The following is a 16,723-nucleotide window of genomic DNA, read 5'->3' on the forward strand; positions in this document are numbered from 1 at the left end:
TCACATCCGATGGCCTACTTGACATCTCCACTTGGATTTCTTAATAGGCATTTCAAACCTAAGGTGGACAGTAGAGAATTTTTCACTCCCTCCCCTACCTTGTGAAGAAACTTGTTCCTTCCCATTACTCCATCATCTTAGAAAGCAAGTCCATCATTCACCCAAATGTTCAGGCCAAAAATAGAAAAGCAGCCCTTGATTCTTTTTTTGTTTGTTTTGTTTTGTTTTTTGATACGTGGTCTGGCTCTGTCCCACAGGCTGGAGTGCAGTGGTGAGATCACAGCTCACTGCAACCTCCGACTCCCAGTCTCAAGCGATTCTCGTGCCGCGTCCTCCTGAGTAGCCGGGACTACGGGCGTGCACCACCATGCCCAGCTAATTTTTGTATTTTTATTAGAGATGACCAGCCGTGTTGGCCAGGCTGGTCTCGAACTCCTGGCCTCAAGTGATCTGCCTCCTCGGCCTCCCAAAGTGCTGTGATTGCAAGCATGAACCACCATGCCCAGCCAATTCCACTTTTTCATCACCCGCCGCATGCAATCTGTCATCGGGTCCTATTGGTTCTGTCTTCAGAATAGAGTCAAAAGCTGTCCACAGCTCTCCCGTCTATGGTGACCACCTGGTCTAAGTCCCCATGGCTTCTTTAGACATTGTCATGCTTCCACTCTGGCCTCTTCTGCTTCATGCGCCCCTAGTTCCTACTCCACATAGCAGTCAGAGGGATCTTTCTTTTTATTGTGATAAAATATATATAAGATAAAAATCACCATCTTAATCATTTTTAAGGTACAGTTCAGTAGCATTAAGTACGTTCAAGCGAGGCCAGGCGCGGTGCCTCACGCCTGTAATCACAGCACTTTGGGAGGCTGAGGCGGGCAGATCACAAAGTCAGGAGTTCAAGACCAGCCTGGTCAACAAGGTGAAACCCTGTCTCTACTAAAAATATAAAAATTAGCTGGGCGTGGTGGCGGGCGCGTGTAATCCCAGCTACTCGGGAGGGTGAAGCCAGAGAATCACTTGAACCTGGGAGGCAGAGGTTGGGGTATAGGGAGCTAAGACTGTACCACTGCACTCCACTCTGGGCAGCAGAGTCAAACTCTGTCTGTCGCCCAGGGTGGAGTACAGTGGCTCAGTCTCGGCTCACTGTGACTTCCCCTCCCAGGCTCAAGGTATTCTCTGCAGGTGCACACAACCACACCCAGCTACTTTTTTTTCTGTTTTTTTTTTTTTTTTGTAGAGATGGGGTTTCACCATGTTACCCAGGCTGGGCTTAAACTCCCGGGCTCCAGTGATCCACCTGCCTCGGCCTCCCAAAGTGTTGGGATTACAGATGTGACCCACCATACCCGGCCCAGGTTCTGTGATTTTGACTACATTAATACTTCATGTAAGTGGAATCATACAGTATTTTTCTCTTGTGACTGGCTTGTTTAACTTGGCAAAATGTCCTCAAGGTTCATCCATGTTGTAGCATGTGTCAAAATCTCCTTCCTTTTAAAGATTGCCTAATATTCTGTTGCATACACGGACCATATTTTGTTGACCCGTTCATCAGAGGGATTTTTTTTTTTTTTGAGATGGAGTTTTCCCTGTCGTCACCCAGGCTGGAGTGCAATGGTTCCATCTCGGCTCACTACAACCTCCACCTCATGGATTCAAGCGATTCTCCTGCCTCAGCCTCCTGAGTAGCTGGGATTACAGGCGCCCGCCATGTCCAGCTAATTTTTTTGTATTTTTAGTAGAGATGGGGTTTCACCATGTTGGCCAGGCTGGTCTCGAACTCCTGACCTCAGGTGATCCACCCGCCTCGGCCTCCCAAAGTGCTGGAATTACAGGCATGAGTCACCGAACCTGGCCCCAGAGGGATCTTACTTAAACTTAAAAAGGGTCATGTCACTTTTACTTAAAACCCTCCATTGCAAACCCTCGTCGCTGGCCTGCACAGTCCCACATGATCTGCTTTCAGACCCAGAGTTTCTTTAGCTTATAGAGTGCCTTTGTGTGTGTGTGAGAAAAGCATGGTCCTCAGAAGCACTGCAGAACTGAGTGGGGGCACACAGCTTGGCAGGAAGATCCGGAGGACTATTCCAGCCACCTCTTCCTGGTTGGCCAGGTGCCTGCATGTCACATACAGCGTTCACACAGGCTCTCAATCCAACACCGTTCCCCTCCCCTCTTCATCACTATGCTTCAACTCGTTGGCCACTTTTTTTTTCTGTTTTTTCTTTTTTTTTTTTTTTTTTGAGACTGAGTCTGTTGCCCAGGCTGGAGTGCAGTGGCTTGATATTGGCTCACTGCAACCTCCTCCTCCAGGGCTCAAGTGATTCTCCTGCCTCAGCCTCCTGAATAGTAGGGACAACAGGCGCCCACCACCACACCCAGTTCATTTTTGTATTTTTAATAGAGAAGGGGTTTTGCCATGTTGGCCAGGCTGGTCTCGAGCTCCTGACCTCAGGTAATCCTCCCGCCTTGGCCTCCCAAAGTGCTGGGACGACAGGCGTGAGCTACCATGCCAGGCCTCACCCGTCACTCTTTTAAGTTCCTCTAAAGCAGCACTTCTCAAAGTGTAGTCTCCAGACCGGCTGCACATCACCTGGGAGCTTGTTAGAAAGGGAGACTCTTGGCCGGGCATAGTGGCTCACACCTGTAATCCCAGCACTTTGGGAGGCCGAGGCGGGCGGATCACCTGAGGTTGGGAGCTTGAGACCAGCCTGACCAACATGGAGAAACTCCATCTCTACTAAAAATATAAAAATATTAGCCGGACGTGGTGGCACACGCCTATAATAATCCTAGCTACTCAGGAGGCTGAGGCGGGAGAATCACTTGAACCTGGGAGCCAGAGGTTGTGGTGAGCTGAGATGGCGCCATTGCACTCCAGCCTGGGCAACAAGAGTGAAACTCCATCTAAAAAAAGAAATGCAGAGTCTCGGTCTCTGCCTCAGACTGGATCAGAAACTCTAGCAGGGGGCCCAGCGATTTACTTGCACAAGGCCTCCAGGGGATACCTCCTGCCTGCACTCTAGAACAGTCGCGGCTTCCTGCACTCTAGAATAGTCCCAAGGTGCTTGGGAGGATTCATGAGTTAATACATGCAAAGCACTCAGAAGGCTACCTGGCAGGGAGTAAGAATTCAGTAAACATTCGCTATTCTTACTTAACCTCCAGTGGAGTCACTAATAAAAGCAAGCCCAACTCAAATGCAAAGTTGACTCTTCCCTCCCTCCCCACATCCATGTAACAAAAACAGCTTGTTTCACCACAGGCTGTTGTCTGCTCAGCATCTGTTCGCTTCAGACAAACTGGACACCTATGATGAGACAGATGAGATGTTGTATGGGCACAAAGGATACGAGGGTGGACAGAGTACACAGAATCAGTGTCCAGCCAAAGTTTTGGGCCTAGCACAGTGGGTGAGGGCAAGGCTCCAAACCCACCCAACATGCCCCAGCCGAGAGACCCTGGGGATCTCAGCTCATCAGCGTCTTCACTTGAATGGAGGTCATAACTCACTCAGAGAGTTGGGATTGGGGGTGGGGGTGGTGAATAAGGGCCCAAGGGCCCAATAAGGAGAGGGTCCCTTTTTTAGCTTTTTTTTTTTTTTTTTTTTTGAGGCAGAATCTCGCTCTGTCACCCAGGCTGGAGTGCAGTGGTGCGATCTTGGCTCACTGCAACCTCTGCCTCCTGGGTTCAAGCAATTCTCCTGCCTCAGCCTCCCAAGTAGCTGGGATTACAGGTATGCGCCACCACGCCTGGCTAATTTTTTTTTATTTTTTTATTTTTAGCAGAGATGGGATTTCACCATGTTGGCCAGGCTGGCCTCGAATTCCTGATCTCAAGTGATCTGCCCACCTCAGCCTCCCAAAGTGCTGGGATTACCAGCGTGAGCCACCGCGCCCGACAAGGGGCAGGTCCTTATTGATATGAGACAATCATGCTGTGCTCCGTCTCTTTGCCAGCCATTGGTTGACACTCAGGTATGTGACACTATTCTGGCCAATGAAACCTGAAGGCAGATTTGCTGGGGCACTGCTGGGAAAGGTTTTTCCCAACTCTTAAGCAACAGATAAATTGGAAGAAACAGTTTTCCTGGAGCCCTGCCCTGTCTGCAGGTGACACTTCAAGCTGGGGCAGCCACCTGGGTACCATGAGGGCTGGTAGTGGGAGCTCTTCACTTAGGATGGAAGGGAGGGGAGACGGAGGAACCTGGGTCCTTCATGGCACGGTTTGGCAGCTGAATTTTAACCAACCCTGGCTGGACCTGCCCTACCTCCAGGCTTCTCTTGGCATGAAGTAAAAAGTCCCCTCAAGCCATTCTGAGTCAAATCTGTTGAAGCCAAAAGTGACAGCAAGTCACATATATCCAGGGCCAGCTTCATGGGATGCAACCTGTGTGGGTTGCAGGGTGCCCTGCACTTGGTTGAATGCCCAGCTGTGGCCATCTTCACATTTTTTTCTTTTTTTTTGAGACAGAATATCACTCTGTCACCCAGGCAGGAGTGCAGTGGCGCGATCTCGGCTCACTGCAAGCTCCGCCTCCCGGGTTCACGCCATTCTTCTGCCTCAGCCCGAATAGCTGGGACTACAGGCACCGCCACCATGCCCAGCTGACTTTTTTTATTTTTAGTAGAGACGGGGTTTCACTGTGTTACCCAGGATGGTCTAGATCTTCTGGCCTTGTGATCCTCCTGCCTCAGCCTCCCAAAGTGCTGGGATTACAAGCGTGAGCCACCGTGCCTGGCCTGACTCTTTTTTTTTTTTTTTTTTTTTAATTTTTAATTTTTTTTTTTTTTTTTTGAAACGGAGTCTCGCTCTGTCGCCCAGGCTGGAGTGCAGTGGCGCAATCTCGGCTCACTGCAAGCTCTGCCTCCCGGGTTCACGCCATTCTCCTACCTCAGCCTCCCGAGTAGCTGGGACTACAGGCGCCCGCCACTGCGCCCGGCTAATTTTTTTCTATTTTTTAGTAGAGACGGGGTTTCACCATGGTCTCGATCTCCTGACCTTGTGATCCGCCTGCCTCGGCCTCCCAAAGTGCTGGGATTACAGGCGTGAGCCACCGCGCCCGGCCTTTTTTTTTTTTTTTTTTAAGAAATAAGGTCTTACCGGGCGCGGTGGCTCACACCTGTAATCTCAGCACTTTGGGAGGCCGAGGCGGGAGGATCACAAGGTCAGGAGATTGAGAGCATCCTGGCTAACACAGTGAAACCCCATCTCTACTAAAAATACAAAAAATTAGCCGGGTGTGGTGGTGGGCCCCTGTAGTCCCAGTTACTCGGGAGGCTGAGGCTGAGGCAGGAGAATGGTGTGAATCCAGGAGGTGGAGCTTGCAGTGAGCCGAGATCCGGCCATTGCATTCCAGCCTGGGAGACGGAGCAAGACTCCATCACAAAAATAAAAGAAAAAAAAAAGAAAGAAGGTCTCACCAACTCCTGGCCTCACGAGATCCTCCTGCCTTAGCCTCCTGAGTAGCTGGGATTACAGCTACCACACCCAGCTTGAAATTCTTCATCTATTTTTTTTTTTTTTTTTAAATACAGGGCTCTGCATTTTAATTTTGCCCTGGGTCCTGTTTACATAAATATCACCTTGATAATCTGTGCAATGTTGGCACACCATCATTTAGGACAGGGCCTAATGCGTGGTAAGTGGGCCATAAATATTGGTGAGGAATGAAATGAAGGAACGACTTCCTGGAAATGTCCTTCCTCCACTTCTTCATCTGGTAACATTGTATAATCCTCTGTGATCAGATGTCCCCTCCTCCAGGAAGCCTTCCCAGACCACACCCACACCTGTAAGCCTGGACCAAGTGCCTCATTGGCGCTTCCGCAGAGCCCCCTCTTTCTCCATTTCACCCACCTCACACTGAGCGACTCAGCAACAGAGACCAACCCTGGTTGCCTGCTGTACCCAGCTGCTGGCTTGGGGCCTGCCTGTGAATGAGTAAATAAGAGTGAAGGCAAGTGGTTCTTACCCTGCTTCCCAGGCCTGAGGGCGAGAATTCCTCTGACAGCAAATTTAGCTCATACCTTCCAGCTTCTCGGCTCCTTTGTAGCTCTGCTATAATTATTGCCCCAAATAATAATTAAGGTTTTTCTCTTTGTGTGGTGCTTTGAAGCAGTAAGATCCCCCAGGGCAGGGATGGGGTTTGGTTCATCTCTGGAGGCTCAGGTTGTGTTTATGGGTGAGTGGATGATGGATGCCTGAGTGAGCATGTGAGGGGGAGAACCTGCAGAAGGGGAGGGGGGATCGCATACAGATGTCAGTCTGTGTCTGGCAGTGTGGGCTCCCAAGGGGCTGGATCTGAACCTGAGTCATCTTTGACTCCCCAGGCCCCAGGAAACGTTTGAGAAAAGATAATGAAATTAATGAACGAATTGCTTAATGATGGATCACACTGCCCATTATCTGATTTCCCCCTCATGCTCAGCTGCCAAGGCAGCAGATCTCATCAGAGGATCACCCCATTTTACAGTTGGGATAATTGAGGCTCAGTGGAGCAGGTGACACAGCAAGAGACCTGGGTTTTAAGACCAGCGGCAGGTATCCTGAGCCTCTCTCACAGATGAGGAAACTGAGGCTCAAGAAGGGCATTCTGGCCGGGCGTGGTGGCTCACGCCTGTAATCCCAGCACTTTGGGAGGCTGAGGTGGGTGGATCACCCGAGGTCAGGAGTTCGAGACCAGTCTGGCCAACATGGTGAGACCGCATTTCCACTAAAAATACAAAAATTAGCCAGGCGTGGTGGCGTGCACCTGTAATCCCGGCTACTTGGGAGGCTGAGGCAGGAGAATCGCTTGAACCTGGGAGGCGGAGGTTGCAGTGAGCCAAGATCACACCACTGGACTCCAGCCTGGGCAACAGTGCCAGACTCTATCTCAAAAAAAAAAAAAAAAGGAAAGAAAAGAAAAGAAAAAGAAAAAAAAAGGGCATTCTGAGGTCCCCGCCCAGCTGAGGCAGCAGGTTTTCCACTGGCCAGATACATCCTCTTCCTTAGACGTTCAGAGAGTGAGCAGGGCCTCCAGGAGGAGGGAGTCAAGCCGACCTTACCCTTACTGCCAAGGCAGAGAAGAATTCCTTGGAAATTCTTTCCAACTGTATCTCGCAGTGTCTGGCCAGAGTGAAGGCGGCTTCTCTGAGGTTGATACTGCGGCTTCCGTCTCGCCCCCACTTCCACCCCTTTACTCTCTGGAGAGAAATCTCTCCGGTTGGAGATTGAAGGTGCATCTCCCAAACCTCCGGAGAGCTAGAGTTCCGGGCTGAATTGGGCTTTGCTAATTAAGTGCATCGAGTAAGACACGGAAAGCCGATCAAGGGCCAAAAGAACCACTGGCAGTCAGTGAGGTTTATTTATCTTAGTTCAGCAAGGGAGGATGCTTTCCAGGGGATCACTGTACAAGGAGTCAGAAGAGGCCTTTCAGAGCGTTAGGGCTTGCGCTAGACGGCTCTGCCGGGGGTTGGGGGAAGTGGGGAGCAGTTCTAATGAAGGCTTAAGAAGCAGGGCAATGCACTGATTGGATTCCTCCATAATTTTTTTTTTTCCTTTTTTTTGGAGACAGTCTCGCTCTGTCACCCAGGCTGGAGTGCAGTGACACGATCTTGGCTCACTGCAACCTCCGCCTCCCAGGTTCAAGGGATTCTCATGCCTCAGCCTCCCGAGTAGCTGGAATTATAGACGCAGGCCACCATGCCCAGCTAATTTTTGTATGTTTAGTAGAGACAGGGTTTCGCAACATTGGCCAAGCTGGTCTCGAACTCCTGGCCCCATGTGATCCACCCGCCTCGGCCTCCCATAAGGGCTGGGATTATAGGCGTGAGTCACTGCACCTGGCTTCAATTTTTTTTTCTAAGTACAGAGATAGGGTCTTGTTATGTTGCCCAGGCTGATCTTGAACTCCTTGCCTCAAGGGATACTCCCGCTTCAGCCTCCCACGTGTCTGGGATTACAGGTTTGAGCCACCATGCCCAGCTCTTCTCTTTAATTTTTGCCCTGAAGGCAGGAAGATAGCGCAGGGTTGCGTTTTCAAGGGTAAGGAAGCGGCAGCAAAGAATGGGATGTTGTCAGAGGAAGGAAGGTGTTGAATTTTTGCTGTTGTGGTGTGACTCTTTGTACAGAATACAATTTTTTTTTTTTTTTGAGACCAAGTCTCGTTTTGTCGCCCAGGCTGGAGTGCAGTGGCATAATCTCGGCTCACCGCAACCTCCACCTCCTAGGTTCAAGCAATTCTCTGCGCCAACCTCCTGAGTAGCTGGGATGACAGGCGCTCGCCACCATGCCCAGCTAATTTTTTTGTATTTTTAGTAGAGATGGGGGCTTCACCATCTTGGCCAGGCTGGTCTTGAACAGCTGACCTTGTGATCCACCCACCTCGGCCTCCCAAAGTGCTGGGATTACAGGCATGAGCCACCACACCTGGCTCGGCCCGTATTTTCTTAAAATGGTTTTTTTGTTGTTTCATTTGTCGAGAATCCCAAACAAACATGAAAATAACTGTCTTGCATAAATATAAAATATGGACTGCTGTATTAAGTGGTCTTTTCCCAGTGCCAGTTACTCTCGGACATTGAGGATCTCTTGTGCTATTTCTGGCCATTCCACAGAGGTTTGGAGGGGCCCAAAGCCTCTCTCTCTCTCCTCACCACACTGCACAACCTTCAGGAGACAGGGCTGAGAATTATGGCCCAGGCTGTCTGACCTTCACAGACTGGTGCCACTTCTCCAAGCAGCCCCTTTGGGTAGTCAGGGGTCTGTAAGATCTAACCAGCAACCTCGGCCGGGTGTGGTGGCTCATGCCTGTAATCCCAACACTTTGGGAGGCTGAGGCGAGTGGATCACGAGGTCAGGAGATCGAGACCATCCTGGCTAACACAGTGAAACCCTGTCTCTACTAAAAAATACAAAAAGTTAGCCGGGTGTGGTGGCAGGCGCCTGTAGTCCCAGCTACTTGGGAGGCTGAGGCAGGAGAATGGTGTGAACCCTGGAGGCGGAGGTTGCAGTGAGCCGAGATCATGCCACTGCACTCTAGCCTGGGGGACAGAGTGAGACTCCATCTCAAAAAATGAAATGAAATGAAATGAAATAAAATAAAATAAAATAAAATAAAATACATAACCAGCAACCTCAGACATTTTACTGTGTGCAATAATGTCAGGAAAAACTGCTCCGGATAAATAAACTCCTGCAGCAACAAGAAGAAAACAGGTGGAAGCGTTCCTCAAAACCGCTTGGAATTTACACTGAACTTTTATAGCACTGGGAATAATCCACCACCTGGAGAGAAAGTTTAACAGGTTTTACGATTTATTTAAGAGCTCTCGCTAATTTTTTCATGTTGTGATTACCACAGAAGGATTCGCTTGAAATGAACTGAAGCCTAAAGGGTCATACTATATTTTTCTTATTACATGAAAATAAGCTTTATAGTTAAGGAGGTCTTTGGGTGTTTGGTTTGGTCAATTTTTTTCTCCTTGGCATCACACGTTTTAGAGGACAGGCCGAGTGCGGTGGCTCACGCCTATAAACCCAGCACTTTGGGAGGCCAAGGCAGGTGGATCATGAGCTCAGGAGTTCGAGACCAGCCTGGCCATCATGTTGAAATCCCGTCTCTACTAAAAATACAAAAATTAGCTGGGTGAGGTGGCAGGCGCCTGTAATCCCAGCTACTTGGGAGGCTGAGGCAGGAGAATGGCCTGAAACTGGGAGGGGGACGTTGCGGTGAGCCGAGATCACACCACTGCACTCCAGCCTGGGGGAAAGAGCGAAACTCAGTCTCAAAAAAAAAAAAGTTTTAAAGGACAAAGTGCAATGGATGGACAATTCCATTTAAATTGAGGATTTATTCTTTTTTTTTTTTTTTTTTTTTTTTTTTTTTTTTTGAGACGGAGTCTCGCTCTGTCGCCCAGGCTGGAGTGCAGTGGCCGGATCTCAGCTCACTGCAAGCTCCGCCTCCTGGGTTCACGCCATTCTCCTGCCTCAGCCTCCCGAGTAGCTGGGACTACAGGCGCCCGCCACCTCGCCTGGCTAGTTTTTTGTATTTTTTAGTAAAGACGGGGTTTCACCGTGTTAGCCAGGATGGTCTCGATCTCCTGACCTCGTGATCCGCCCGTCTCGGCGTCCCAAAGTGCTGGGATTACAGGCTTGAGCCACCGCGCCCGGCGAGGATTTATTCTTTAACAAATGTATTTAGAAATGCATTTCAATGAGATAAACATTTGATGATGATGATGATGATTTTTGAAACAGGGTCTTGCTCTGTCACCAAGGCTGGAGTGCACTGGCACCATCATGGCTCACTGCACCCTCAACCTCCTGGGCTAAAGTAATCCTCCTGTCTCAGCTTCCTGAATAGCTGGGACCACAGGCTTGCGCCACCACACCTAGTTGTTTTTTTTTTTTTTTTGTAGAGACGGAGTCTTTCTATGTTGCCTAGGCTGGTATCCAACTCATGGCCTCAAGTGATCCTCCTGCCCTGGCCTCCCAAAGTGCTGGGATTACAGATGTGAGCCACCACGCCCAGCCAACATTTTATTCTTAGAGAAGAAATGCATATTTATGCATTCGTGTATCCTCTTAGAAGCATGTACACACATTTACATATGTGTCTTTCTTCCATTTCCAGCACCTACTCTATGAGATTGACGTTAGGGTTAAATGCCATGTGGTAAGTGAAGCTGGAGAAATTTGGGTTATCTTATTAATTCTCTGGACAGTGGTAAACACAGCATGAGGGAATGCCTGTGGCTACCTGGACCCTTCCTCCAGACCTCCTATTTTGGCTGTGGGCACCCACCCTTGTCTGTAGTCACTGCACCCAGGCTGTCCTGGAAAGAGAATAGGCCACCCCTTCCGTGCTCTCCTTCCACGTGGTTTACGAGAGCTGGTTCCGCCCTGCTCCAGGAGTGGACATGTGACTTGGGACTGGCCAATCAGAACCTCCACCCCTGCCCGGCCCCTGTGATTGGTTCAGGTGAGCCAATCAGATTCAGGGAAACAATAGAAGGGTGGGGCAGTGAGGGCAGCCTCGGCCCTGCAGGGGCCTTTATCCTCCACGCTGGAGGGCTAGAAACCGAACAGGTCCGTGGAGCCCAGACAGCGGGCCAGGCCTGGGGCCCTGCGCTCCTGGATCCAAGCAACCACGCCCCAAGGTGTCCAGCTTCAGCTTCTGGTGTTTGTTGCTGCTGTTTGTTTTTAGTTACCCGAGCCAATAAAGTTTTCTTTCTCCTTTTTAAACCTCCAGTCCATTTAAGCTGCATTTGTCTTATGCAACCTGAAATGTGCCACCGCTGCAGTCATCACGTCCCACATCCTGCCATCCAGGAGATTTCCCAGAGCCCCACGCAGCACGTCTCTGTCCCATCAGTGTGCATGGGGCACAGGCCGGAATGGTTGGTCTGAGGCAGGGTCGCTGTTTCCTCAAAGCCCCGCCCTCTGCGCCCCAGTCACAGCAGCTGGCACACGGAGGTGTGCGAATCTGGGAAGATGGGTGAAGAACGTCATAGGAGGCGACCACAAGGTTCTCCACATAGGCTTGCCATATTTAGCAAATTAAAATACAGGATGCATTTAACATGCAACGTTCAGTTGCATTTATTTCAAATAAACAACAGATGTATATATGCATCCTATATATATAGATTGGATAAGTACTGGGACTTTTTTATTATTATTATTTTTTTGAGACAGAGACTTGCTCTGTAGCTCAGGCTGGAGTACAGATCTTGGCTCATTGCAACCTCCCCCTCCCAGGTTTAAGCAATTCTCCTGCCTCAGCCTGCCGAGTAGCTGGGATTACAGGCCTGGGCCATCACACGTGGCTAATTTCTGTATTTTTAGTAGAGACAGGATTTTGCTGTGTTGGGCAGGCTAGTTTCGAACTCCCGACCTCATGTGATCTGCCAGCCTTGAACTCCCAAAGTGCTGGGATTACAGGAGTGAGCCACTGTGCCAAGCCAGTATTGGGACATTTTTTTTTTTTTTTTGAGACGGAGTCTTGCTCTGTCACCCAGGCTGGAGTGCTGTGGCCGGATCTCAGCTCACTGCAAGCTCCGCCTCCCGGGTTCCCGCCATTCTCCTGCCTCAGCCTCCTGAGTAGCTGGGACTACAGGCGCCCGCCACCTCGCCCGGCTAGTTTTTTGTATTTTTTAGTAGAGACGGGGTTTCACTGTGTTAGCCAGGATGGTCTCGATCTCCTGACCTCATGATCCGCCCGTCTCGGCCTCCCAAAGTGCTGGGATTACAGGCTTGAGCCACCGCGCCCGGCCGTATTGGGACATTTTTACACTAAAAAATTACTCATCTTTGATCTGGAGTTCACATTTAACTGGGCTTCCTGGCGTCTGCCTGGCATCAATATTTCTCAGACTTTCCCACGGCTAAGAATCCCTTGATCATTGGGTTAAAATGCAGATTCTGACTCTGTAGGTTTGAAGTAGGGCCTGGGATTCTGCATTTCTCACGGGTCCGTGGGTGCTGTCAGTGCTGCCTGCCGGGGCCCAACTATGTCTGGGAGTAGAGACGAAGATCGAGCACAGTCATCTAAGCAAAGCACCCAGCAGTGTGTCGGTACATGACGAAAACTCAAGAAGTGTTTGTTCGTTATCATGGCAAGGAGGATCATTTGAAAAGTGAGATCGTGAGATCCTGTGTGTTTCTCTGTGTATCGGGGACTTAGAAGCAACTGTAACAGCTGCAAACTCTTCCTCTCCAATCTGCCAGCTGCAGCTGTGCCTGTCACTCGGCCTAGGGCCACACCCTCAGGAGGAAACCATGAGGAAAAATAAAGGGCTCCCCAGCAGGAGCTGCTGCCTGTGCCCCTGCACCAGGGACCTCTGACCTTCCATATCACTGCAGAGATGTGTGCCTATTCCTGTCTTCCACCACTCATTCAACATAGACGGAGGCCTGTGATGCCCAGGGTGCTGGTGGGGGGAGACTCGGGGCTCTTTTGGTTACAAGTGGCAGGAACCCAAAACGGGGCTTTCCTGGAAGAAGTATAGACCCACTCACTCAAAGGAAGGAAGAGTGGAACGTCCAGCCCTCAGGAAGGTTAGGCAGAGTGAAAGCACCTGAGCCCAGGGCCTGGGAACTGAGCTCAGCTGGGACATTGTCTCCCTCCAACTCTCACCTCTCTGTGAGGCTTCATTTTCTCCTCCTGCAGACTGGCTTCCTCCACACGGTGGGAAACAAGAGTGCCTTGAGCGTTCCAGCCTCTCACATCCCGGCATCTATGCCAGAGAGGCAGACTCTCCAAAGACAAGGATCCAGAGAAAGCCACTGATGGGTCAACTCGGGTGAGATGATGCTGTTAGAGCCATTTGTGATTCTCTCCGTACTCGCCGCTCCCCCCCCAATTTTATTCAGTCTTGAGGCTTTAAATTCCATCTAGATGCTGATACATCCCTGAAAGGGGGCTTTACCATTTTTACTGCCTAGCATCTGAAAACTCTGTATTAGGGAAGGGTGAAGCTGCTGTAATAAACCCACACGTTGTAATGGCACATCACATTAGAAGGGTGCTTCTTTTTTCTCTAAACACATTTTAAATTGTAGCTACCTATAACATAAAATTAAACATCTTAACTATTTCTGTGTGTGTGTTGGGGGGATGGAGTTTCACTCTTGTTGCCCAGGCTGGAGTGCAGTGACCTGATCCCTGCTCACTGCAACCTCCACCTTCTGGGTGCAAGTGATTCTCCTGCCTCAGCCTCCCCAGTAGCTGGGATTACAGGTGTGCACCACCACACCCGGCTAACTTTTCTATTTTTAGTAGCACAGGGTTTCACCATGTTGGCCAGACTGGTCTCGACCTCCTGACCTCAGAAAGGAGGCTACTTTTTGTATTTTTTAGTAGAAACAGGGTTTTACCATGTTGGCCAGACTGGTCTTGACCTCCTGACCTCAGCCAGGAGGCTAATTTTTGTATTTTTAGTGGAAACAGGGTTTTACCATGTTGGCCAGACTGGTCTTGACCTCCTGACTTCAGCCAGGAGGACTCGGCCTCCCAAAGTGCAGGGATTACAGGCATGAGCCACTGCGCCTGGCTACGTCTTAACTATTTTTAACTGTGCAGTTCAGTAGTGTTAAACCTATTGACATCTTGTGCACCCATCACCCCATCCATTTCCAGAACTCTTTTCATCTTGCAAAATCGAAACTCTGTCTCCAATAAACACTCACATCCCATTACCCTCCCCCTGGCCCCTGCAACCCCCATTCTACTTCCTGTCTCTAAGAATTTGACTTCTCTAGGTCCCTCATATAAGTGGAATCATAAAGTATGTGTTCTTGTGTGACTGGCTTGTTTCTCTTAGCATAATGTCCTCAAGGTTCATCCATGTTGTAGCGTGTGTCAGAACTTTCTTTCTTTTTAAGGCTACAAAATATTCCATTGTATTTATTTATTTTTATTTTATTTTATTTTATTTTATTTTTTTTTTTTTTGAGACGGAGTCTCGCTCTGTCGCCCAGGCTGGAGTGCAGTGGCCGGATCTCAGCTCACTGCAAGCTCCGCCTCCCGGGTTCACGCCATTCTCCTGCCTCAGCCTCCCGAGTAGCTGGGACTACAGGCGCCCGCCACTGCGCCCGGCTAATTTTTTGTACTTTTAGTAGAGACGGGGTTTCACCATGGTCTCGATCTCCTGACCTTGTGATCCGCCCGCCTCGGCCTCCCAAAGTGCTGGGATTACAGGCGTGAGCCACCGCGCCCGGCTATTTTTATTTTTTGAGACGGAGTCTGGCTCTGTTGCCCAGGCTGGAGTGCAGTGGCACGATCTTGGCTCAATGCAGCCTGTGCCTCCAGGTTCAAGTGATTCTCCTGCCTCAGTCTCCCCGAGTAGCTAGGATTATAGGCGCCCACCACCATGCCTGGCTAATTTTTGTATTTTTAGCAGAGACAGGATTTCACCGTGTTGGCCAGGCTGGTCTTAAACTCTTGACCTCAGGTGATTCGACCGCCTTGCCCTCCCGAAGTGCTGGGCTTATGGGCCTGAGCCACCGCACCTGGTCTATTCCATTGCATTTATGTGCCACATTTTGTTTATCTGCCCGTCTGACAACGGACACTCAGTTGCTTCCGCCTCTCGGCTATTGTGAATAATGCTGCTGTGAGCACTGGGTGTACAAGTTAGATGTGTATTTCTTGATCATGTAGCAATCTGGGATAGGTGTTAGGTGATAGGATATGGTTCCACAAGGTGGTCATTCAGGGACCCAGGTTTCTTGGGGGCTCCCCTCTTTCTTTAGGACCTTGAAAGAGCAGGAAGCAGGCATACATGTTTCTTTTTTTTTTTTTTTTTGAGACGGAGTCTCACTCTTTCACCCGGGCTAGAGTGCAGGGGTGCGATCTCGGCTCACTGCAACCTCTGCCTCCTGGGTTCAAGCAATTCTCTTGCCTCAGCCTCCGGAGTAGCTGGGATTACAGGCACCCACCATGCCAGGCTAATTTCTGTACTTTTAGTAGAGATGGGGTTTCGCCATGTTGACCAGGCTGGTCTCGAACTCCTGGCCTCAGCTGATCTGCCCGTCTCGGCCCCCAAAGTGCTGGGATTACAGGCGTGAGCCACCACGCCCGCCCAACATACATGTTTCTTAAGAGCATTGGCCCGGAAGAGGCCTGTATGGCTTCCATCCCATCCCATTGGTGAGAACCAATCACAAGGCCACACTGAGATGCCAAGAGGAGTGGAGAACAGAATCCAGGGACGGGAAGCAGCATCCTAGGAGTGACTTTGTACTGCAGAAGGGAAGAACAGATGTTGATTGTGCATGAGCCATGTCTGCTGCAACCCATCCTGTGTTTGGGAAACATCCCGGTATTGGTTGGGTTGTCTTAAGGGAGAGACTCAGAATTACCAGTGGTTTCAGTGAGTTCGAAGGTGATTTCTCTCATGTAAAATCTCAGCTGGCACGGAGCCTCTTTCACGAAGCCATCCAGTGTCTAGCTGGCTCCTTGGGTCTTGTTTCTCCTCCGTCCTCAGTGTTGGCTTACATCTGGTGTGCCAATGTAGCTGTTCCAGATCTCCCCGTTAAGTTGTTAATTTGGCCAGCGAAGAAGGGGAATGGGCTGGAGAGGGAGGAGGCTGTCCCTACCAACAACCGGGTCCCTGCAGGACACCCACTTAATGATCTGATTCAGAGGAGCACAAGCACGTGACTTTTCTTATAAACAGGTTTCCTCGTGTAGAGTTCGTACCCTTAATAATTTGTTTCTATTGCTATTATAATAGCACTTCCCTCTCTTCTTTTTTTTTTTTTTTTTGAGACGGAGTCCCATTCTGTCGCCCAGGCAGGAGTGCAGTGGTATGATCTCAGCTCACTGCAACCTCTGCCTCCCAGGTTCAAGCCATTCTCCTGCCCCAGCCTCCTGAGTAGCTGGGTTTACAGGCGTCCGCCACCACGCCCGGCTAATTTTTGTACTTTTAGTAGAGATGGGGTTTCACCATGTTGGCCAGGTTGGTCTTGAACTCCTGACCTTCTGACGTCCGCCTCTGCCTCCCAAAGTGTTGAGATTACAGGTATCAGCCACCATGCCCGGCCACACTGCCTTCTGTTCTAAGATATATTTAAAAATTTACCTTTGTGATATTTCTGAAGGAGGAACACAGACATCCTCCTATTGACACACACACTTAACACAGCACTGTTCCCCCTACCCCATGGAAAGATGTTATTAAATCAATAATGCACTTCTTATGATTGATGCTGACTGAGATTTGAGGGTATACAG

Source organism: Chlorocebus sabaeus, chromosome 6 (assembly GCF_047675955.1).
Source record: "Chlorocebus sabaeus isolate Y175 chromosome 6, mChlSab1.0.hap1, whole genome shotgun sequence".
Lineage (NCBI taxonomy): Eukaryota > Metazoa > Chordata > Mammalia > Primates > Cercopithecidae > Chlorocebus > Chlorocebus sabaeus.